Source organism: Podarcis cretensis (genome assembly GCF_951804945.1).
Source record: "Podarcis cretensis genome assembly, chromosome: 4".
NCBI classification, from domain to species: Eukaryota; Metazoa; Chordata; class Lepidosauria; order Squamata; family Lacertidae; genus Podarcis; species Podarcis cretensis.
In genome coordinates this window covers 104,441,175-104,464,285 of record NC_137173.1, presented here as the reverse complement: position 1 = coordinate 104,464,285, position 23,111 = coordinate 104,441,175, and the positions used below count along the sequence as shown (strand labels likewise).

The 23,111-nt window shown below is 43.6% G+C and overlaps 1 long non-coding RNA gene across 1 annotated transcript; it reads right to left on the bottom strand.

Moving 5' to 3' along the window:
- Window positions 1–11,482: 11,482 nt before the first annotated feature.
- Window positions 11,483–22,900, bottom strand: LOC307214473. Its single transcript, XR_013838130.1, has 3 exons — window positions 22,628–22,900; window positions 17,330–17,449; window positions 11,483–11,645 (listed from the first exon to the last, which is right to left on the bottom strand). It is a non-coding gene; the product is annotated as an uncharacterized lncRNA (long non-coding RNA).
- Between the last annotated feature and the right edge of the window lie 211 nt (window positions 22,901–23,111).

Genomic DNA, 23,111 nt, shown 5'->3' with positions numbered 1-23,111 from the left:
AGATTTTAAATTAAATCAATCGGCCATGAACAATTCTCGTCTTTCAGTAGCAAATTCAATGCCTTTAGCAAATAAGAGAGTAGAAAAGGACCGACAGGAAGAAAGACCAAAATGTGGTCTGTCAAGCAACAGAGAACAACAAAATCATATTTTCTCTGCCTTAAAGAAGAATTTTCATGCTAGGGTTAGCCACTCCTGAAGTGATGCAGGAACTCTTCATCAAAGCCCCAGAAGGCCACCATGACCAATGCTGTATGTTGCAGTCATGGTGGGGAAAGCCATGTCTCCTTGCATGACACTGCTAACATGAATTTGGATTCCTCTGAAAGCCTGGAAGGTAGCTGAAGATGGGCTCTGGCATTTTTATACCATTAGTGGTAACATGCAGTTCCTTACAGCTGTTTCCTGGTTCTGCTGGATCTCACCAGCTTTTGATACCATCAACCAAGGTATTGTTCTGGACCATCTAAGAGGGCTGAGAGTTGGGGGCACTGTTACGTAGTGGTTCCATTCCTTCCTCCTGGGTCATGTACAAAAAGTGGGTGATAAGGAAATCCCTGAGCACTCACTTGTGGGGTGCCTCAGGGCTCTGTCCTCTCCAACATGCTTTTTAACATCTATATGAAGTTGCTGGGGGAGATCATCCAGCTGGTTGTTCACCAATATGCAGATGATACCCAGCTCTACCTCTTGTTTAAATCAGAACAAGTGAAGGTGGTGAATATCCTGTGTGAGTTTCTGGAGGCGGTTGGTGAGTGGGTGACAGTCTATGGATTGAGGTAGAATCCCAACAAGACGGAAGTACTGTTTCTGGAGGCAAGGGGCAGGAAGCTGTGGTCCTGAATGGGGTAACTACCTAAAGGACCAGGTGCATAGCCTGGGAGTCATTTTGGACTCATAGCTGTCCATGGAGTCACAGGTCAATTCTGTGTCCAGGGCAGCTGTCTACCAGCTCCATCTGGTATGTCAGCTGAGACCCTACCTGCCTGTGCTCTGTCTCACCAGTGTGGTACATGCTCTGGTTATCTCCTGCTTGGACTACTGCAATGTGCTCTTTGTGGGCTTTGCTACCTTTGAAGGTGACTCAGAAACTACAATTAATCCAGAAAGGAGCTGCCAGGCTGGTGATTGGGACCGGCTGCCAGTACCATATAACACAGGTCCTGAAAGACCTATATTGGCTCTCAGTATGTTTCTGACCACAAATTTAAACTATTGGTGCTGACCTCTAAAGCCCTAAATGACTTTGGCCCTGTATACTTGAAAGATTGTCTCCACCCCCATCATTCATCTCGGACACTGAAATCCAGCTCTGAGGACTTTCTGGCAGTTCCCTCATTGCAAGAAATGAGGTTACAGGGAACCAGGCAAGGACCTTATCAGTTGTCACGCCCACCCTGTGCAACACCCTTCCGTCAGATGTCAAGGAATATAAAACTATTTGACTTTTAGAAGAGAACTGAAGGTGGCCCTGTGTCAGGAAGTTTTTAATGTTTGATGTTTTAATTTGTTGGAAGCCACCCAGAGTGGTCAGTTCAATCCAATCAGATGGTTGACATATAAATAATAAATTATTATTTTATTATTATCATGAGAGGAGCACCAGATACCACAAATCTCCCTGATGATCTCTGGGAGCATGGAAGTGACTGTCATAAAGGAGGCTCCCATTCATAAAAGTTTTGCCAGCTTGCAATTCAAAGCAAACCTCCTGAGTTCCAGAAACCAACCTGGAAATGCAGCAATCAGGATGGCAGGTCCTCTCTCCCACTGGCGTCTAGTTTTTCAGCAGGCATTCCCCCCTCCTCGCCCCACACTCAAGCATATATCACAGGCTGTATGGGCTAGAGCAGAAACTTGCTGAACCAGGCCAATGGAGCAGCCAGTCCAGCATTCCTTTCTCAAAATGGACAACCAGATGCCAATGGGAAGCCTGCAAGAATAAGGTGAGTGCAACAGCACTCTGCTCAACTGCGATTCAAGCAACTGGTATTCAGAGGCCTACTGCTTTTGACAGTGGAGGTAGAACATAGCTGTGGAGGTTAACAGCCATTGATAGCCTTATCATCCATGAATTTGTCTAATTCTCTTTTAAAGACATCCAAGTTGGTGACCATCATTGTCTCCTATTGAGCAAGTTCCAAAGTTCTATTGTTTAACCATGGAATCCACTGTTTTCACAGCTGCTGCACACTGGGGCAACAACTTTATTGAGTTATATCCACTATGACCCCATGATCTCATTCCTGGTCAGACCACATGAGTGTACAGGTGAAATGAAGACTTACCCCCCACCCACCATGTTTACATTGAATTGTAGTTCCCATTTTACTGCCCATTCACTCAGTTTGGAAATACAGTCATACCTTGGGTTGAATATACTTCAGGTTGAGCGCTTTCGGGTTGTGCTCCGTGGTGACCTGGAAGCGCGTTACTTCCAGGTTTCGCCGCTCGCGCACACGCAGATGGTCAAAATGACGTCATGCATGGAAGCAGCGAATTGCGGCATGCGCAGACGTGCAGATGTGGGTTGCGTTCACTTCAGGATGCGAACGGGGCTCCGGAACAGATCCTGTTCACATCCTGAGTTACCACTGTATCCTTTTGGAGCTCTTCACAATCTCTTTTTATTTTAACTACCCTGAACAATTTGGTATCATCAGCAAACCTAGCCACCTCACTGATTCCCTCTAAATCCAGATTGTTTTTGAGCAAGTTAAAATGCACAGGTTCCAACAGTGATCCTCAGGAGACTCTGTTTTCTACGTCTCTCTAGTTTGAGAACTTTCCCTGTACTCCTACTCCTCCGTTGCTGCTACTTAACAAACAACTGATTCACAAGAATACCCCCAAAGCTTTTTGAAAGTCCAGGTACACCATATCAACCAGATGACCTTGACAAATATGCTTTTTGACACTCTCAAAGAATGGAAAAAGGTTTGTGAGACGGGTCTTGCCTTTGTAGAAGCCATGTTAGCTCTGCTTGACAAGGCTTGTTCTTCCGTGTTCTTGGTTGTTTTATCTTTAACAATACCCTCAACCAGTTTTCCAGGGACAAATGTTAAGCTAACCAGTCTGTTCTTTCCAGGATCCCCCCAGCAGATCCTTTTTTAAAAAATGGTGTTGTATTTGCTGCTTTCTAGTCCTTAGGTGGGGGACACAGGTGGCGCTGTGGGTTAAAGCCTCAGCGCCTAGGACTTGCCGATCGAAAGGTCGGCGGTTCGAATCCCTGCGGCGGGGTGCGCTCCCGCTGCTCGGTCCCAGCGCCTGCCAACCTAGCAGTTCGAAAGCACCTCCGGGTGCAAGTAGATAAATAGGGACCGCTTACCAGCGGGAAGGTAAACGGCGTTTCCGTGTGCGGCTCTGGCTCGCCAGAGCAGCGATGTCACGCTGGCCACGTGACCCGGAAGTGTCTCCGGACAGCGCTGGCCCCTGGCCTCTTAAGTGAGATGGGCGCACAACCCCAGAGTCTGTCAAGACTGGCCCGTACGGGCAGGGGTACCTTTACCTTTACCTTAGTCCTTAGGTGTGGCACTTTTATCACATGGAAGCTGAGACTCTTGAGAAGATGGGGTTTCATACCAGGACTACACAGACTTGCCCCCTGGTAATGGAATCACGTCGTCAGCCTTTAACAAAAGGATCATACATAATCCAAATGTGCTAATGTTATATATTACTCTTCTTCTGAGGCAGATATTCACAATAAACTTTACTGAGGATGTAGCAGCATTCGGAAGGGCTCCAGTTACAAGATTTATATCTGATCTCATTTTAAAATGACATTTGAAGAGAAAAGTAAAGGCATCAACATGATAATTAAACAGGAGGAACCTAGTGGAATGTATTTAAAAGAAGAGAGCTTTTTATTTTTTTTAAAAAAGCTGAAAGATCACAGCAGTGAGGACTGTGGCTAGGAAAATGAAATTGCTACATCATATTTTCTACAAAACTGTATATAGGGGAGGTGCATTAGCTGCATGTCTGTTAGTTTGCAAAGACAGCAAAGGAAGAGACAGAAATAAGGGTGTGATTCCAAGTGCCAAAATTAATCTTATAATGACTTCCCATGCTTATATTGTACACACATCTGCCTCTGCACACTATCACACAGAGCATGGACAAGTCACTGACAAGACTGTACTTAACATAATCTCTCTATTTCCCAAATGCCCTTAATACTGTCCGCAGAGAAGTTATTTCAAAACCCAACTTGTCGGTTTGGAATAAATTAATATTAGCAAATGAAATGGAAGATCCCCTTTGTCATCACTTCAGCAAAATATACTTAAGAGTGACATTTAGAAAAAGGATAATAACACATGAAACCCCATTGCCCAGCAGTTCTGTCTTCAATCTGGTTGAGCATTTTATCTGTGATGCTAGGCTGGCAGTTCTTGCAAACATGCTCAGAACCTCACTGATCAAAATTTAAAAGAAGACTCTGATGGTGATCATTGCACGACTTTTGTTTTCCCCATCCTGGCAGTATGAAGCACTTCCCCAAAATATAAGTTAAATTGAGTTCAAGGAGCAAAGTTAACATATAAAAGGGGGGTTGGGGGCCTGCTCTTTGCACAAAACAGCACATAGGGAAGGGAAAGCAATTCTTCTCTGCCTTATTTACATTATTTGTAATTATGGAGCTGGAAAGATTCAGAAACAAGCCGGCTAAATGCTAACGCAGCTGGTGCAGCTTCCCTGAAAGAAAAGGGTTCAGGGTATGGGACTTTTAAGGTTAGGAAAAGGGTGTGGAAGAGGGGACTTAACGGGGCGTATAAAACTATGCCTAATGTGGAGAAAGTGAATTCAGAGAAGTTTTTATCCCTCTCTTATACCGTGATTAAACTGAATGTAGGTAGGAAAAATCAGGACAGATAAAAAGAAGTACATCTCCACACTGCACACATTTAAGCCAAGAGAAAGTAATGGGCACCAACAGATGGCTCTAGGAGGGGGTTAGACAAAGTCATGGACTGCTAGCCGTGGTGATTGTTTACTGTCTGCAACATCAGAGGTGGGATGTCTCTGAATGCCAATTGCTGGAGAGCACAAGTAAGGAGGATGCTGTTGAACTTATGTCCTGATTGCAGGCTTCCCATAGGCTGGCCCATGCAAAAACAGGAAGCTTTTCTAGACAGGATTTTGGCCTGATACAGTGGGGCTCTTCTAATGATTTACTGACTAAATCTGCAGTTCTGTAAACAGTTATCTGAATGTTGCAGCAAAAAGAAAAAAAGCAGATAGGTCAGGCTGTTGGTTGAGGATGTACCCACATCCCATCCCATCAGAATTAAAGTTCTGATATGGAAGGCAGGCATAAAGAATGATGGCAACACAAAAACTGGTTAAGGACTAGATCCTTTGGCATGATGGTCTAGCACTGTGGCCTAATAGATGGGTTAAGTCAACTGTTATACCTTGAGGTGTTAATTTTACAGGATCCCACAAGATTTTTGTTCCTTCAGCTCTACTACCCTTAGCAAAATGAAATTCTTAACAACATTTTTTTGTCTTAATCCATCAGTCTTTAACATTTTAGACCCTGTTTTAACATTTAAACTGCATGTTCCCTGGAACAGAGAGTAGAGACCTGTCTTTTGTGCAGGCCACACTGTAAAGTGGCATGTAGACTGATGGTATTATTTAAAACCAGCAACTAAAACTACAATAGAAGTACATTGAAGAGGTCTGCATTTTCTGGGAGATGACAATTGCCTAGGTCTGGTGAACAGTGGCTGGTTATTCTCCAAGGCACCTTTATCTGAAATGCTGCTGGTCCCACGTTCAGGACCAGCTAGGCAGGCACAGCTGCCTAGTATCAATGTGTGGGTGTGACAGTGGCATCAGGAGGGATTGTGAGGCACTGGGGAACAATTTGGGACAAGCCACGCTTGTACAAAAGGTATGGGTTCCACTTGAACCAGAATGGAACCAGACTATTTGTGCTTAAAATGAAAAAGCTGGCAGAGCAGCTTTTAAACTGATTGTTTGGGTGAAAGCTGACAGGAGCTGTGGAGGGACTGATTGGAACATATCTCCCCCCTGGGATGAAGCTGAAGGTGAAATAAAGTATGATTTGAATGTGGGAAAATTATAAGCATTATGAGTGCAGAGGCACAGTACGGCAATTCAGACAGAACAATGCACTGCAGGCCAAAATGCAAGTGCCAAAGTCAAGTAGAGAGCAACACAGTACAGTGGCACCTCAGGTTACATACGCTTCAGGTTACAGACTCCGCTAACCCAGAAATAGTACCTCGGGTTAAAAACTTTGCTTCAGGATGAGAACAGAAATTGCGCAGCGGCAGCACAGCAGCAGCAGCAGGAGGCCCCATTAGCTAAAGTGATGCTTCAGGTTAAGAATAGTTTTAGGTTAAGAACAGATCTCCAGAACAAATTAAGTACTTAACCCGAGGTACCACTGTATTGGAAACCTAGTGGAATGGAAAGAACTTGTGCAACACAGTTGTATCTGGATACAGACTCTATAGGAAGGACAGGGAAGGATGTGGTGGAGATGGAGGTGCTCTGTACATGAAAAGAGAGCATGGAATAGGATAAGCTAGAAATCCCAAAGGAGTCAGGTTCCTCCACAGAATTGTTGTGGGTTGTGATACCTGGCTCCAAAAATAAATTATTACTGAGGTGATGCTATTGTCCCTCTGATCAGACTGTTTAGGACATCTAGAGATGGAGAATGAGATCAGTGATGCATCACAAAAAGGAAAAGTTGTAGTGATCAGTGGCTTCAACTATCCTCACATAGACTGGCTACATTTGTGTTGCTGACACAATAAATAGGTGAACTTTCTGGCCACCCTAAAATGACTCTGCCCTCAAACAGAGGGTCATGAGCAGTGGTGACCTGGATTTAATTTTAAGTGACACCTACGACCTGGTGTGCAATGTGGGTGTTGTTAAACCACTTGGGAACAATGACCATAGACATATCAAAGTGCGTGTAACCAGCCACTTGCGAAGAAAACCCAACACAGTCATTCTGACTTCAAAAGAGAAAACAAAAGCAAAGTGAAAGGCTAAGTCAGGAGAGCCAATTCATTTTAAAATGCTTGGGAGTTGATTAAAACCACAATATTAAAAGCTCAGCTGGAATGTTTGCTGTGCATCGGGAAAAGTACCACCAGAGCCAAGAGGATGCCAGCAGGGCGACCTAACAGAGTCAAAGACGCTATTAGAGGCAAGGAGGCGCCTTTTGGGAAATGGGAGTCTGGTCCACACAAGGAGAGCAAAAAGGAACAGACGCTTTGGCAAAAGAAATGCAAGCAGACAACAAGGGGTGGTAAAAAAGGACTCAAAGAGCACATTGCTAAAAACATAAAGCTCATCAACAACATGAATTTCAAACACATTAATAACAGGAGACTGGCTAGGGAGGCAGTTGGACCCTCGGATGACAAGGGTGTCAAATGTGCGCTACAGAAAGATAAGGAGATTGCAGAGAAGCTGAATCTTTCTTCACAGCAGGAGATACAGGGCAGATATATAGTGGTACCTCGGGTTAAGAACTTAATTCATTCTGGAGGTCCGTTCTTAACCTGAAACAGTTCTTAACCTGAAGCACCACTTTAGCTAATGGGGCCTCCCGCTGCAGCCGCACCAGCAGAGCACGATTTCTGTTCTCATCCTGAAGCAAAGTTCTTAACCCAAGGTACTATTTCTGGGTTAGTGGAGTCTGTAACCTGAAGCGTATGTAACCTGAAGCGTCTGTAACCCGAGGTACCACTGTATATGCAGGCTGAGGAACTGAGGCAAAGAGTGATGGCACAAAAAGAAGTTCTAGGCTTTAAGAACAAATTGCCAGGTCTGGGTGATGCCTCCCTGAAAGTTCTTTGAGAATTCAAATGTGAAATTGTTGGCCTCCCAACAAGAGACCAGCAAGTGTCCCTGACTCCCTGGGGAACTAGGCACCCACCAGGTGTGCCCTGAAGTTAGGGTTCATTCTGGGGGTCTGAGTGCTCCCAAAGCCCACACTCTTCTGCTGAGCTACACCTTGGATTCTCTCTGTCTAAGAAAGAGTTATGAGGATAAACGCACATGAAGCCATTTGCCATCAAACCCTAAAGGGAGAACATCACGTGTACGGCAAGTTGGAACACGCGTATTCTCTGAGGTATGCCCACAGTATACAGTACTTGGCTGCTGTCTCTTTATCTCTGGGTCACCATGAGAACAATGAAACACATTCTTTTCCTTGCACCATTTCACTTACTGAGAAATATATAAATCCCTATAATAGCGGTGAAGGTCATCGTCAAGTATCAGAGACTCACACATTTTTTAGATTTGCCGGAGGGATATTAAACTTCCAAAGAATATTAAACATCCAAACAATTATCCTTATTAAATGCGAGCTGTATCTTTAGAACAAAAGAAATTACAAGCCTCCAAATCAGCACTCTGGCATAAATCTGTAGCAGGATTTGATTCTTTAAGGAGAATCTTAACTTTATCAACTGCACTAAGGGAAAGGCAGCTTCCATTATGCATTTCTTAGAGCTGCAAAGGCTGGAGGATTGCAAGCACTGTAGTTTTAGGTGATGTAACTTATCCAGATACATTTTTTAAAAAGTATTTTGTGTCAGATATCAAGGGAGACTCATGATGAAAGGGATTGCAATGGTAAACCATACCACGCTGGCCTACGCAAACAACCCGACTTGCTGAGTAATGTGAATGCACATGTATAAAATCCTTTCCACATAGGTCCCACGATCAGGACACTCATTATCTGAAATTTTGGTTATCCGGACACAAAGGAATTATACCCAAACCTCATAACATGAAAGACAGCTTCTTATATCCAAACAGCCAGAGTTTGCCCACTTCCTTATTTGTTTGTGTTTTGCTGCTTGGTGGCAGACATTTTGGGCAGAAGTCATGGAAGGCAGGAGAGATCAGACAAATCATGAATTAGAAAGGTTCCTATAGGAAATAATGGAAATGCTTGCCTACTGAACAATTTCCTGGGAATGTGTTCTGTTCAGAAAGCAAGACCTGCATGTGTACTTTGTTGTTCATTGGTCCCAGAGAATAGTGATACCTTTTCACACACATATTACTTTATTTTATTTTATTTTATTTTATTTTATTTTATTTTATTTTATTTTATTTTATTTTATTTTATTTTATTTTATTTTATTTTATTTTATTAACATTTCTATCTCACCTTTCCTTCAAAGTGGCAAACACGGATCTCCATCCTTTCCATTTTGCCCTTACAACAACCCTGTGACATAGGTTAGACTGTGAGGTACCTACTGGCCCAAGGTCACTGTGAACTCCATAGCTGAGTGGGGATTTGAACTCTGGTTCCACTGGTCTTCCTCGATGTTATAAGGGAATTCTGAAAGCAAATGGTCCTTAACAGTCGTTTGGAAGTAACTCCACTTAATGGTATCTTGAAGGGCTTGAGTGTTCATTTTGCACCTTGGTTTCCTTCCTTGAAGCCTGTGTTGAGGTATAATCTTTATCATGGAACATATTAGTCAGTGATCTGTCCACCAGTCGTCGGCACTCATCATAGCTCTGGTAAGGAGCACATCTTTAGCATGACGATCTTTAGCACGGAAAATAACATAGTCTAAGAGGTGCCAGTGGTTTGACTGAGGATGCCTCCATGAAGTTTTAAATTTATTTTTCTGTCGAAAGAGTGTGTTGGTAATAACAAGGTTGTGCGCTGCACATATCATCAAAAGTAAGATTCCGTTCTGGTTGCTTTTGCCAACTCCTTCTTTCTCAATAGTCCCAGGCCACAGATCGAAATCTCGCCCAACTCTTGTTTTTAAATCGCCCAGGAAGATAATTTTATCTTCCTTAGGTGTCTCTGATAGGACAGTATCCAGTTGAGAGTAAAAAAATTCTTTAGTGTCATCATCGGCAACCAGTGTTGGTACATAAGCGCTTATAATAGTAGCCTGTTAATTTTTGGGAAGTTTTATTTGAAGGGTTGACAGTCGCTCATTAATGCTGGTAGGGACTTCTGACGGGAGCGTCACAAGATGGTTTTTGATAGCGAAGCCTACACCATGTATTTGATGTTCTTGTTGAGATAGACCTTTCCAGAAGAATGTGTAGCCTCCTTTTTCTTCCTTCAGTTGTCCCTCACCTGCTCTTTGAGTCTCTTGAAGTGCTGCAATATCGATGTTAAAATCTCACAGCTCTCTTGCAATGATGGCAGTTCTGCTTTCAGGACGCTCGCTGTCTGTGTTATCTGACAACATCCGTATATTCCATGTTCCAAAGCTCAACTGTCTTTTACGACTGCGAGGTGGTGACCCCACTAGCTGCCGTAATCCAGTCAGGGGGAAAGGGAAGCAGACTATGTTTAGGGCACCTTTTCTAGCCCCTCCCCCTTTTCGGGATGAGCAGAGTGGATCCTAAAAAGGGCTTCTCAGTCATGGATACAGCTGCCGAGCTGCTCAACTGCCTCATTGCTTGAGTCAGAATGACTGAATCTGTATCCACTGCCCATGTGCCAGTTCATGGCTAGGGACTTTCAGATTTCATGATTCTGCCCGTTAACATTTGCCGATCACCATGGAACTTTTGGGGCTTGGGTTTGGGAAGGGTTTTGGAAGATGCCCGTGTGTGAATTTGTTTTATGTGTGTAGATCAGTGCATGCTGACCAATGCACAGTCTTCACAGTAAGGCTCTGTTCCGATAGCATGAGTAGTCACGACGACCGGTAGATTCTTATCTGCTGTAGCCTTCACAGCCGTTGTAACATACCACTTGTTATCTTCCTCCTGTTCTGCCATTGAGGACTTCTTGGATCATTCTTTGTCTAGCTCCTTCCCTTTGACCTTACCGCCTTGGGCAATCCTGCTGGGAGTATCAGATTCCCGATGGCTTTACTCACAAGGGTCATAGGAATGTGCAAGCCCACTCATCACGACAAGGTGATGATCCAGTGAGTGAGTCTCATAGTTAGACATACAGTGATCGTCTTTTTATCACCTCTACCCCTTCCCCATTCATCAGCAACTTCAATCATTCACCAAGGAACAGTGTCAGAGAGATCACCTGTTCAACAGCTTCACAATCAGATTAGGAGATATATCCAAGCAAAGAAAATATGAAATAAACAAATAAACCTGTAATGGCAACAACAACAAAAATACAAACTGAGAACATGGCAAACTGTTCATGCATCAATTTTGAAATTAAAAATTTAAAATTTCTCCAAGTTTGACTGGAAGGGTAGGTGGAGTGGAACACAAGGCAAAACTAATCCATGGAACAACAACAGAATTTAACAGAACCACCACTCCCTCAGTGATGCCCATGGAATAATATTTTCTTTTTTAATCTAAGGACAATTTGTACTATTTGGATATTTAAAGGCCATCACATTAGGAAAGATTACATGTGTTTGTCAATCTAGAGATAACAATATATTTATTGATTAGTTTAATTAACACTTTTTTAGATGTGCAATGTCCTGAGCAATGGCTCACTTTTAACGTAGAAGCCCAAAGGCCAAATCAAAGTGGGGGGGCTTCAGAGGTTTTCTGGGCTTGTCCAAGGTGTACAAGGTGCCCCAGGTTGAAGCAGGATCTCCCTCAAAGCACTTCATGGTTCCTTGGCGTCTCGGACAGCAAAAAACATTGCAGATGAGTATCTGTGAAAAGCAAAATGAGTGTCTCTAGGCTGACAATATAAAGAAAATGCCAGAGTGGTGGCAAGAGAGGGCAAAGGTCAGGGTGGAGGACGGGAGCCAAGAGAGCCTCATTGGGGCAGGCAGGTCAAGACTGTAATGATTTACCCCAACCTTAAAAAATCCCAGTGCTATGGGAGGGAAATTGACAGATATCAAATAGTGTTTTTGTCTCGTGCTTCTTGCTCTTTGTCTTTGAAGGGCAGCAGTGTTATAAAGTTCTGCTGGAGGCTTTTGCTGGACACATCATTTCAGCCTAGTTCCTTACTCATGTCTCCCTTTTCTTCCAAATTAAAGGTAAAGGGTAAGTGGACCCCTGACCATTAGGTCCAGTCGTGGCCGACTTTGGGGTTGTGGTGCTCATCTCGCTTTATTGGCCAAGGGAGCCGGCATACAGCTTCCGGGTCATGTGGTCAGCATGACTAAGCCGCTTCTGGCGAACCAGAGCAGCGCACGGAAACACCGTTTACCTTCCCACCGGAGCGGTACCTATTTATCTATTTGAACTTCATGCTTTTGAACTGCTAGGTTGGCAAGGAGCAGGGACCGAGCAATGGGAGCTCACCCCGTCGTGGGGATTCGAACCGCTGACCTTCTGATCGGCAAGCCATAGGCTCTGTGGTTTAACCCACAGCACCACCCACGTCCCTTTCTTCAAAATTACTACAGCTCTTTTTCATTTGTTCATTTGGGTTTAATTCTGCTTTATTTTTTCTGTTTTGCCTGGGTCTGTCTAAGGGAGCCATCCTCTACACAAGAAGTGGCATGAAAAAAGCTTAGCGTAAATTAAACAGGCATAACATTTCACCAGATCCAAGCTGTTCAGCAACTGGGCTAATGCTGCCTAAGCAGAGCAAAAGTGAGCCTTTATGAATTACACCACCTTTTTGGTTGTCTGAATTTACACTGAATTGTCAAGTCAGATGACCAAGCTGAACAGGCACAAGATCCATCCTAAGTTAAGGTTGCCAGATTTTTTTCAATGAATCCGGGGACACTTTTCAACTTCAATGGATTTTGTATGGGGACTGATTTGTAAATCCTGGAACTGTCTCTGGAAAATGGGGACGTCTGGTAACCTTATCCTAAATGCCCCTGACATCCTGCTATGTCATGCCACCAGAATGCTATTTTTCAGGGCTTGCACTGGCTTAAGATCTGTCAGGCTTGTGTTAGTCCGCTGGAATGGAAGGGAAGAGATACACTGGCATATCTCTGGAAGAGCTGAGCCTGAGGCAGTTAAGCTGGTTTACTCTGGATGTGCCAAGAACCTTCTGGCTAAGCCAGAGATCCACTGGATCCTAACCATCCTCACACAGTGGATCATGATATTGGATTGTTCCCTAAGTGTAGCTTATTTGTTCTTATTAGAGCCAGTGAATAGAATAGCTTAGAATTGTTCTTTAGAATAGTTCTGAGTTTGTAGTCTCCTTTACACCGTCTCAAGCTATTTTGTTATTTTATTAATTTATCTGCCAGTGTGCCTTATTAATTATTGTACAATTTTTCTTTGTGTGTCTGTTTCACTCACTATTGTCTGTTACTGGGCTTCAGTGCTAATGTGTGCACAAGTGCTCACTGTTGTAAGCAGGAGAGTATCACACAATACAATTACTCCCTATTGCAAATTGGAGGCTTTGCCCCAGTGAAAATAGGAGCGCAGCAGAGACAAAGATTTGAGCCCCACACCCTGCTAGAGCCCCGTTTCTGGTTGGGGGCTTTGCACCTAGACATTGCTAATTGCATCACAACTAGTTTGGCCCTCTGTGATTCATGCTGTTCAGAAGTGACTCAAAACTGACATCAAAATTATGCGGCATCTTATTGTTTAGCCATTGAGTATTGAAACTTTAAAGCCCTCTTCACTTTGAAAATCTTGACAACACTGCCTGAAATTGTTACGACAACTGAATGACTATACATTAAGGGGATTACATTTTTTTTATGTTTCCAGTGGCAACATTTTAATCAAGTAAATCACTTCTTGTATAGAAAGTGGATGGAAGGTTACTTAGAAGTTCTAATAGACTTTGCTAATCTTCATAATTGCTTAAGAACTTGGACAATTAAATACCTCAGAATATTAGTATCCCGAGGCTGCGTACAGACAATAGTTTTTCATAGATTTGAAGGAGATATAATGCAGCAATCATTGCTCATGGTATGCATTTATTTTACCCATCCTTTGCCAGTGTTTGTCAAACTGGCTTTCTACATATTTTTATAGCGTGCCAAAATTCTGCAAAACCTCTTCAATAGCAAACATCTGATAACAGAGGCAAGGTAAAAAGGTAAAGGTAAAGGTACCCCTGCCCGTACGGGCCAGTCTTGACAGACTCTGGGGTTGTGCGCCCATCTCACTTAAGAGGCCAGGGGCCACCGCTGTCCGGAGACACTTCCGGGTCACGTGGCCAGCGTGACATCGCTGCTCTGGCGAGCCAGAGCCGCACACGGAAACGCCGTTTACCTTCCCGCTGGTAAGCGGTCCCTATTTATCTACTTGCACCCGGAGGTGCTTTCGAACTGCTAGGTTGGCAGGCGCTGGGACCGAGCAGTGGGAGCGCACCCCGCCGCAGGTATTCGAACCGCCGACCTTTCGATCGGCAAGTCCTAGGCGCTGAGGCTTTAACCCACAGCGCCACCTGCGTCCCACAGAGGCAAGGTAACACTATTCAAATGTTTCATTGAACATGTGGGATGGGAAGTCAGATCACTTGTGTTGCTCCCAATCCCAGACACAAGAACGTTCAGCTTAACAATGGGCATAGTTTATATGTGTATACATGCACATGACTGAGATCTTTGCTTTTCCAAGGTTCTTGATTGTACATAAAGAACTTGTTCCATTGTACGAATCAATGCATGTTAACGGAACAGATGGAGGTTGGAAATGGAGATGGCAAGTGTGTGATCCCACTCCCCCTACCCTCAGGACATCAAAGAGCAATTATTCCTCCAGAAATACTATGGGAAGCCTCCTCTGCAAGTGATTGCTTTAGGCTCCCAGGGCCTTTTTTATTTAATCTATTAAGCTTTGTTTTTGGCATTCTAGTGTCCACCATTAGCATGAATTGCTGCCATGATGGGACTAAAAAACTCTGTACACCACAGACAATTATAACACCAGCACACAGCAGTGCTGCCTAGATCATAGCAGTATCAAAGCAGGTGAAGGATCTTAGAAAAGGGATCAGAGATGAATCAGGGGTCCTGGGAAACTAGGTTGGAATCTGGCCGTGAGGGGCAGAGCAGAAGGATAGAGTGGCTTTTCTGAAAGGGAAAGGAAAGACGATAGGCAAACAACAGAGATGTTCGTGGTGCAACTCTGCAGAGCTAAGAAGAGCTGAAATTCAAATATTAATCTGATAACAAAAACAGCTAAATCCTTGGCTGCAAGGCTCTGGAAGAAATATGAAAGACAGAAAAAAGTCTGGTACCCATGAAACATGTCTTAAGCCTGGGATTGGGATCCTGTGTCTTTCAGGTGGTGCTGGCCTCACCCAGCCACTGCCTCATGGCATGGTCAGGGATAGGGGGAGTTGTAGTCCACACCAAGAGCATCTGGGGGGCCACAGTTCCCCACTCCTGTCCTAAGGAGAACTGTGGTGCCCCATGTTGCACGTTCAGAAAAGTGATGGCATTCCTACGATAGTTGAACAACTGGGCACTCTGGGGGGGGGGACCCCAGGTACTACATTATCAGTCAGCCTGCTCCCTTCAACAAGCTCCTCAAATACCAATTAGGCAAGTACCAGCTTGCTTCAAGGGGGGGGGGCTGAATGACTCACCTTGTGTTTCTGGCTGATAGCAGAGTGTCCAGGTTTCTAAGACAATAACAAATTCTGCCACATCCCTCTGTGAAAGAATTATAGACATGGATACTAGACAGGGAAGAGTGTTCCAGGACTTATAAGCTAGCCCCACTGGATGCTCACATCAATTATTAGTCTGGCTAGGTTTAATGGAGCTCAGAAATAAATTTCATGAACAGAATGTGTGCAGCATCTCCTTCCAGATTTTTAGTATGTTTTGTCTGTCGTAATTTGACAAGAAAGCAAGAATTAGCAAGTTACAGATGCAACCAGACTCTTTTAACCTATAATTTCATTTTATCTATTTTTTTCTTGAATTGCACTGAGACTCATGTACATTTTTTAAAGCTATAGAGAGTAAGTTTACACCCGAGGTTGTCAAACTTTGGACCCTAAAGGCCCATTTGAGACAGCTGACAATTACTGCTTCACAAAAGAGTGGTGAAGGGGCAGAGCCAGTCACTTAGGGGTTCTCCACACTTCTGCATGTCCCATGCCTAAAAACACAGGTCCAAGTAGTTTCCCCCTTGCTCTACTCCTTTCCCAGGGAAAAGCCACTCTTTAGCTCTAAATCAGAGCTAAATCTAAATCCATGGAAAACCTGATTGCTGTTTGCTCTGATTGAGTGGTAAAGAGCTGTTTTTCCAGAGGAAAGCAGCAGGAGAAGAGGAAGTGTGGATAAGCTGTAAATGGTGGCAGATGGAGACAGAGTTTGGGCATAATCAGCTTGCAATCACTGGTATCTCTGTTGATATCCAATCTATCTTTGGCAACTGCTAAATTCTTTGCCACAGCATTTTATTTGTGGTAAGGAGTTCCATAGTTCAACTTTTCTCAAGCTAACTACAGGCATTTGCTCTGAAGGTCTTGTGAGAGCCTTGCCAGTTTAATCAGAATTTTCTTTTTCTTTCATATTTTCCCGTTGCCTCCCTCAAATGCCTTACAAAGTATGTGTATACATTTCCTGTAATTTCCCTGTTTGAGAAACACTGATTCACACTGTTTCAAATTGTTTCCATTTATAAGCTTGTCCACACAAAATATGCATGACAGCAAAGCACACTTTTAAAAGGAAAATAAAATAAACCTTAAAACCTTAGCAAAAAATAAACACACCAAATATTTACATTTTGAGTCAGAACAGTAAACCACATTTATTTGTTAACTTTGTTTTTTCTGTTTTCCCTTTGCTTTTGTTTAAACCAATTCACAAACCAAGAACATATTGTCCACTAATAATGAACCATTTGTCATTGACATTACTACAAATTTATTATGCTACTTTTGTGATTTAAAAATGGCATGTGGAGACTTGGTCCATTTATTTATTTAAATCATTTCTTATTCCTATGATCCTTGTTTATAAAACCCAATGCAAGTTATTCAAAGAAAGAAAGAAAGAAAGAAAGAAAGAAAGAAAAGAAAGAAAGAAAACAATATACTACACATGACTGATTCACTTTCCCTTTGTCTTTAGGAGCTTCAAAAGGCATCTGCATAGGGCCACCAGGTAGCAGGCATGGCAGCTCTGGGAGGCTGAAGGTACCTTTGTTTTCAGGGGAGCAGACCCCTCAATCTTGAGGCTGCCCTATGCATGTCACACACGCTGCAGGTCCAGTGGCTCCTCAGCGCGCTCGGCCTCCTCCATCATGGGCTCTCTGGGCCCACCCAATCTTGGGGGCAACCTGGCGCCTCTGCCATTCATTATGGTCATGGAAACTCTGGCCAACCTGATTTGTCAAAGCACCAAGATGGAGGTGATATCTGAAAATGGTAAAGAATATGTTCTTGTTTTATTTGAATATGATATTCTACTCTTTCTGATCAGAGTCTTACCTGAGATTCAAGCTGTGTTGGAGTCCTTTCACGCTGCAAATAGTCTGGAGGTTAATTATCACAAATCCATTATGTTATGTAGGTAGGTATGCCTCTGCATGATCCACTTATGGGCTCATTCTGCAACCAAAAATGTCCAACAACTTAAGAGGAGGAATTATTATCCATTAGTAAAGGAAGTTAAGGCTGATTTACACAAATGGGGAGAACGTCTGCAGTAAGAATGACACTCTATTGCCCAGGTTTTTATTTTTCTTCCATTTGCTTCCCAGTTGGTTAGGTGGAAAATGACGTTATCAATGGCAAAAACTCCCCCACAGCCCACCACCACATTTAAAAGGGGATTGGATCTTAATCAGCCAAAGATGCATATTCCTGCCTGGTGCCTAGAGGTGTAGAATGAAGGTGCCAACTGAGCCTCCCTGGGGAGAGCATTCCACAGATGGGGAGCCTCTGCAGAAAAGGCCCTTTCTCATCTTGCTGCCCTCCAGACCTCCCTCTCGTGGAGGAAGCACACGAAGCAGAAGGGCCTCAAGTCTCTCATCGCTGGTTGTATTTGATGGTGAGACTGTCACTCTCCACCTAGCAGAGGCTGGCCAGGTGGGCGGGGACACAGCTGGCCCCTTCATCCCCATGCGCCTCTTCACACATTCGTGTACACACTTGCCAAAGGGCCTGTGGCTCAAACTCCACATTATAGGAACGCCATGTTTTGTTGCTTCACAGATACTTTTCCAAGCACAATTCAGAGTGTTGGTGCTGACCTTTAAAGCCCTAAATGGCCTCTGTCCTGTATACCTGAAGGAGCGTCTCTACCCCCATCATTCTACCCGGGCACTGAGGTCCAGCGCCAAGGGCCTTCTGGCAGTTCCCTCGCTGCAAGAAAAGAACTTACAGGGAACCAGGCAGAGGGCCTTCTCGGTAGTGGCACCCGCCCTGTGGAACGCCCTCCTATCAGATGTCAAAGAAATAAACAACTATATGACATTTAGAAAACATCTGAAGGCAGTCCTGTTTAGGTAAGTTTTTAATGATGTTTTAATGTATTTTTAATCTTTTGTTGGAAGCTGCCCAGAATGGCTGGGAAAACCCAGCCAGATGGATGGGGTAGAAATAATATATTATTATTATTATTATTATTATTATTATTATTATTATTATTAACAGAAAAAACAGCTGAACATGTGGGTGGAGGAAGAATTATGGGAGAGGAGGAAAGCTGTGTAACCCTTTGTCCGCTGGTCGTTTTTCACCTTTCCCCAAGCATTTTGACTCACAGGTGGAAATGTATCAGGGGAAATATAGAACTCCTTTATGTTTCCCTGTGGTTGGGGCAGGGAAGAACAGCTTGACAGAGAGCAATTTTGGGCTGGAAAGGACAGGAGGAGAACAAATTAAGCAACCGCCATGGCTCCTTCTACTCAAACACAGTCAGACTGATTGTGCTTTAAAATGTCAAGGAAAGACACTCTCTGTAAAATGTGACTTAAGACTTTCTCAGTGGTAGCCCTGGGCCTCTCAGAAGAACTGTCTCTCAGAGCGCAGGGTGTGGAGGCTGACTGCTTTTAATCTGTTGCTGTGGGAAGGGATTCTCCTTTGTCTGACTAGCTTGTCAGTGCATTTCAATTGTTCAAATGTTCCAATTGCTTCAAATGCTGCTGTGAGCAGCCTCAATCCTAGAGAGGCAGGCAGGGCAGAAACGTTTTGAATACATTTTACACTTGTGTGGTGCATGTGTGTATTTTGTGTTTGGGGTTGTTTTCCTGACAACAAAAAGGCATATGAGATTCAGTTCAGGTATTGCCCTCCGTCTGTTCACTAAAGGATGTTGCCCACAATGCAGATGAAGCACCATTCATACTTTTGATCTGGTGGGAGATCATCTACACTGCAGCTGAGGCAAAAACTACACATGTTGGGGGGCTCTGTGGTTTCCCCCTCTGCATTTTAAAACTGTTAGTCTGGGCAGGCAGTGAGTCAGAGCAAGGGAGTGTGGAGGTGTTTTCTCCTCTGGTCCTTTTTCAGTTTGAAAAATCAGACTCTTCAAGCTGCTTTTTCACTCCAAGCTACAGAAAACCTATGGGGAGCCCGTATTTTTTCCTTCTGTGAGGAGGAGGAAGTGTTTTGTGCTGAAGAACCCTGAGATGAAAAATAAGTATGAATTCTCCACATACCCTTTCTCCACTTCAACTGACCGTCTGCCCAGGTAAATTTTGTTGTTGTTGTTGGTTTTAAAAAAGAACTGAAGGAGGGGGAAAACCAATGTAACATGTAGCTTGAGCCCGAAACTGAATGGTGGGCCCATTCTTCAGGGGCAGCCTCTGGATGGAATGAGTTTTAAGACACTCCATTGCTGAACTCCAGTCACCAAATGTAATTTAAGAAGCTCCATGATGATTACTCATGAGAAGGGGCAGGTGGTTTAACAGCAGTTAACACCACATCTTTCTTCATAGACTTTGCTTTGTTCTCCTGCTGAGCATCACCAAGGGAGCAGAAGTATTATAACTGCCTACAAATATCTAAAATATTATTTTGTCTTTGTGAAAACTTTCTATGTTTTAACTTGGCAAAGCCATTCCTATTGGCATCATTAAACAATTGTATTTAACTGGGAAATGTTTGCTACTGATTTGGGGAGCGCAAACCGATTTTCATTCTGTTGCCTTGCCTTGCCTTCCCCTTTCTGCCTTTCCAGCTCTTTGTATACAGGTTATAAAGGATCAAGAGTGAGAATAATGAATGGTCAAAAATCCAGCTGCAAGACGGCTGTGCAAGATGGGGGTGTATCTGGAGTAATGACCTTTAAAAGCAGACAGATACAAATGGGCGGCCAGGCTCTATTCAGCTTTTCACACACAATTTTTTTATGGTCTCAGTGGGATTTCTGTTGTCAGCAGTACGAGGAAGAATATGCCTGAACTCTCTGCTTAATGACCAACTGAAGGGGAAGAGCTGAAGCTGAAACGGTCAGAATCACACACAGTCAGCTCTGTAAAGGATCTCATATATGCAACATTCAGGTGTAATTTTTTTAAGTGCATGTGTTATTTTCCATTATCCTTGGTGGAATCACACATATATTGAAGGGCAAAATAAATGGTCTAACTTCAAAGCATGTGGATATCTCCAGATAGTTACTGAATGTTTAATTTAGCAGTTGATGAATTGTATTGTTGGTTTTGTTGCATGTCACATCTGGTGCTTTGGGGAAAAGTGGAAGCAACTGATAAATACTGTCACAGATACTGGCTGACCATCCGTTGTTAATCTGATCACTTGATAATCAGAAAAGATTAACTGATATTTCGTCACTGTGAGTTAAGAACAGGAGATGTCCTCCAGACAGCTGGGAATTTTTCACCAGGTTTTGGACTTTTGAAGAATTCCACAGCAAGAAGCATTTCCTATGGGGGGAAAGGTTGTACTGTCTGCTGAAGGTGTACATTTACTAGAAGTGTGCACAGGCCCCGAGATTCACCTGGTGTCTGTGCATTTCAAAAAAGAAAATCCAATCTGTTTCTGAGTACTCTGCTCTTTCTCTCTCTCTCTCTCTCTCTCTCTCTCTCTCTCTCACACACACACACACACACACACACACACACATTGAACTGTAATTCTGGTTTTGTATAAAATGAAACTATGTTTTTCACTCACTGCAATGGGGGGAATCTAATAATGCCAAACACTTTTCCCCTCTTTGGTCAAAGTGAATGAAATGTGCCTGCAGAGGAGGCCCTCCAAAGTGGATTAAGCCTTCCAAATTGCAGTCAAAGATGGCTTTTCATGGGGGAAGTAGAAAAAAAAAGGATTAAAATTTATCTATAATATATTGGGGGGTGGGGAGTCCGGGCTTGTCTTTCTAGCTTTCAAATAATTAGGAGTCAGACCACTGGTGCATTCACAGATCTCTCTCCACAAAAGGTGGTGAGTAACAGGCTCCTTGCAAGCCACCTAAAACGTATGCGCTGCTGGCAACCCTGGCTCAGACAGAGGGGGGCACCCTGCTCTGCTTGGGGGCGCAGAGCACAGCTCGTTGAAAGATGTGCAGCAGCAACCACCTGGTTGCCATGCTGAATCTAGATCCCTGCTGCAGCTGACATTAGAATGCGCCTGGTCCTCCGGATGCCTCTGGGGGGCACTAAATAAAAGTGAAATTCTTTAGTACTGCCTATGGGCTTTTCAGGAATCAGGCTAGTGGAGAGACAGATAAATTTAGGAAAGAAACACACACACACCCCGACCTTTGCAGGCTAAGCACAGCACAGACATCACCCACCCCAAAAGGGGTATGTCCCTTACAGCAGATGCATGCTACATCTGAACTAGGAAATATTACACCCAGAAGGGGATGCACGCTTGATTGGGCAGGTTTTAAGAACACTCAAACAAAATAATCTTGATGGATTGGGGAAATCTGCAACCAAAGCAACATGCTAGGCTAGGCACAGCTGCCCAAAGGGTCTCAGGGCAGGTTTGAACTAGGTGAATCCATCTCAGATGGTTGTATGAAATTGGCTCCTGCAGGCTGCACCCATGACTTATCCACCCCAAGTAGCTTTAATTACTCAGAAGCACCCCATACTTTGAGCAATGAACTCACCTGGGAGGAAACCATCAAAATCATCCTTGCCCTGAATTAAACATCTCCCTAAGCATGCATGTCTATCCCTTCCCAACATTCATATCTACCCATATCATAAATCAGACACAGAACAACTTGGCCACAATAAGGAAATTTTGCCCATGGTATGACTATTTTCCACCTTCCCATTTTGACTCTCTGGCACCCTATGTGTATAACCTAGCAATTCTAAAACATAGGTGCGCTTTTACTATCACAAGTTTGAATGTATTGTTCTCAGCTGTACTCAAGGGACGATTCCAACAGATTCCACACACAAAATGCTTATGCCCCTGTGGAGATGGCAGTACCAAATCGGTGGTACATGCCCTTCTGGCTTGTACTCTTAATAGAAACTTGAGGAATGAGATTATCACCCCTCTTTTATTGTCCATTCCGGGTCGCCCAACCACTGCCCCAGTGTCCTTTCTCTTGGCAGATCAAGATGAGCAGGTGGTAGCAAAGGTTGCAAGGTTTTTAGCTGGGGCAATCAGAACAAGATCCACTATTTGACTACTGATTCAAAACCCTAAAATGTGTTTTATAGAATTGACTTTTTATTACTGTTCTTTGTATATAGTATTGTTGTTTTATTGCTATGGCTGATGGCTGACGCAAATAAAGATTCAATCAATCATTCAATCAATCAGACAGAGAGATAATTTTTAACAAACCTTTGTTGCTTGCATGCAGTTGACCATATGAAGATTTCTTGGGGCATTTGGATAGTCGTGGTGTACTTGGGTTTCTGGAAAATTGGAGCTGCCTCCTATACCGCAGGGGCTGTTTCCTCTGCCACTCCTAGTCAGAATATCTTGTCCTGCCCAGAACACAGATAAGAAACTGAGCTTGAGTTGAAACCATGGTGTAACTCCCTCCCTTGTCTTCTAGATTCCTAGTAACTCTTTCCCTGATCCATTCAACTATGCCCTAATATCAGATATGTAACAGCTAGATCACAACTGGCATGCTTTTTCATACAAGATGAAACATTTCAATGTCAAGGAAAACCAAAAGACTTTTTGATAAGGCTAGTGAAATTTATCAGTGGTTGACACATCCCTAATTCTGAGCAGGTTTCCAAGTGAAACAGGTCCTGCCTACGTAAATTCTCGATTTGTCTTTCTTGATACCAGCAGTCAAACGCAATTACCCAGA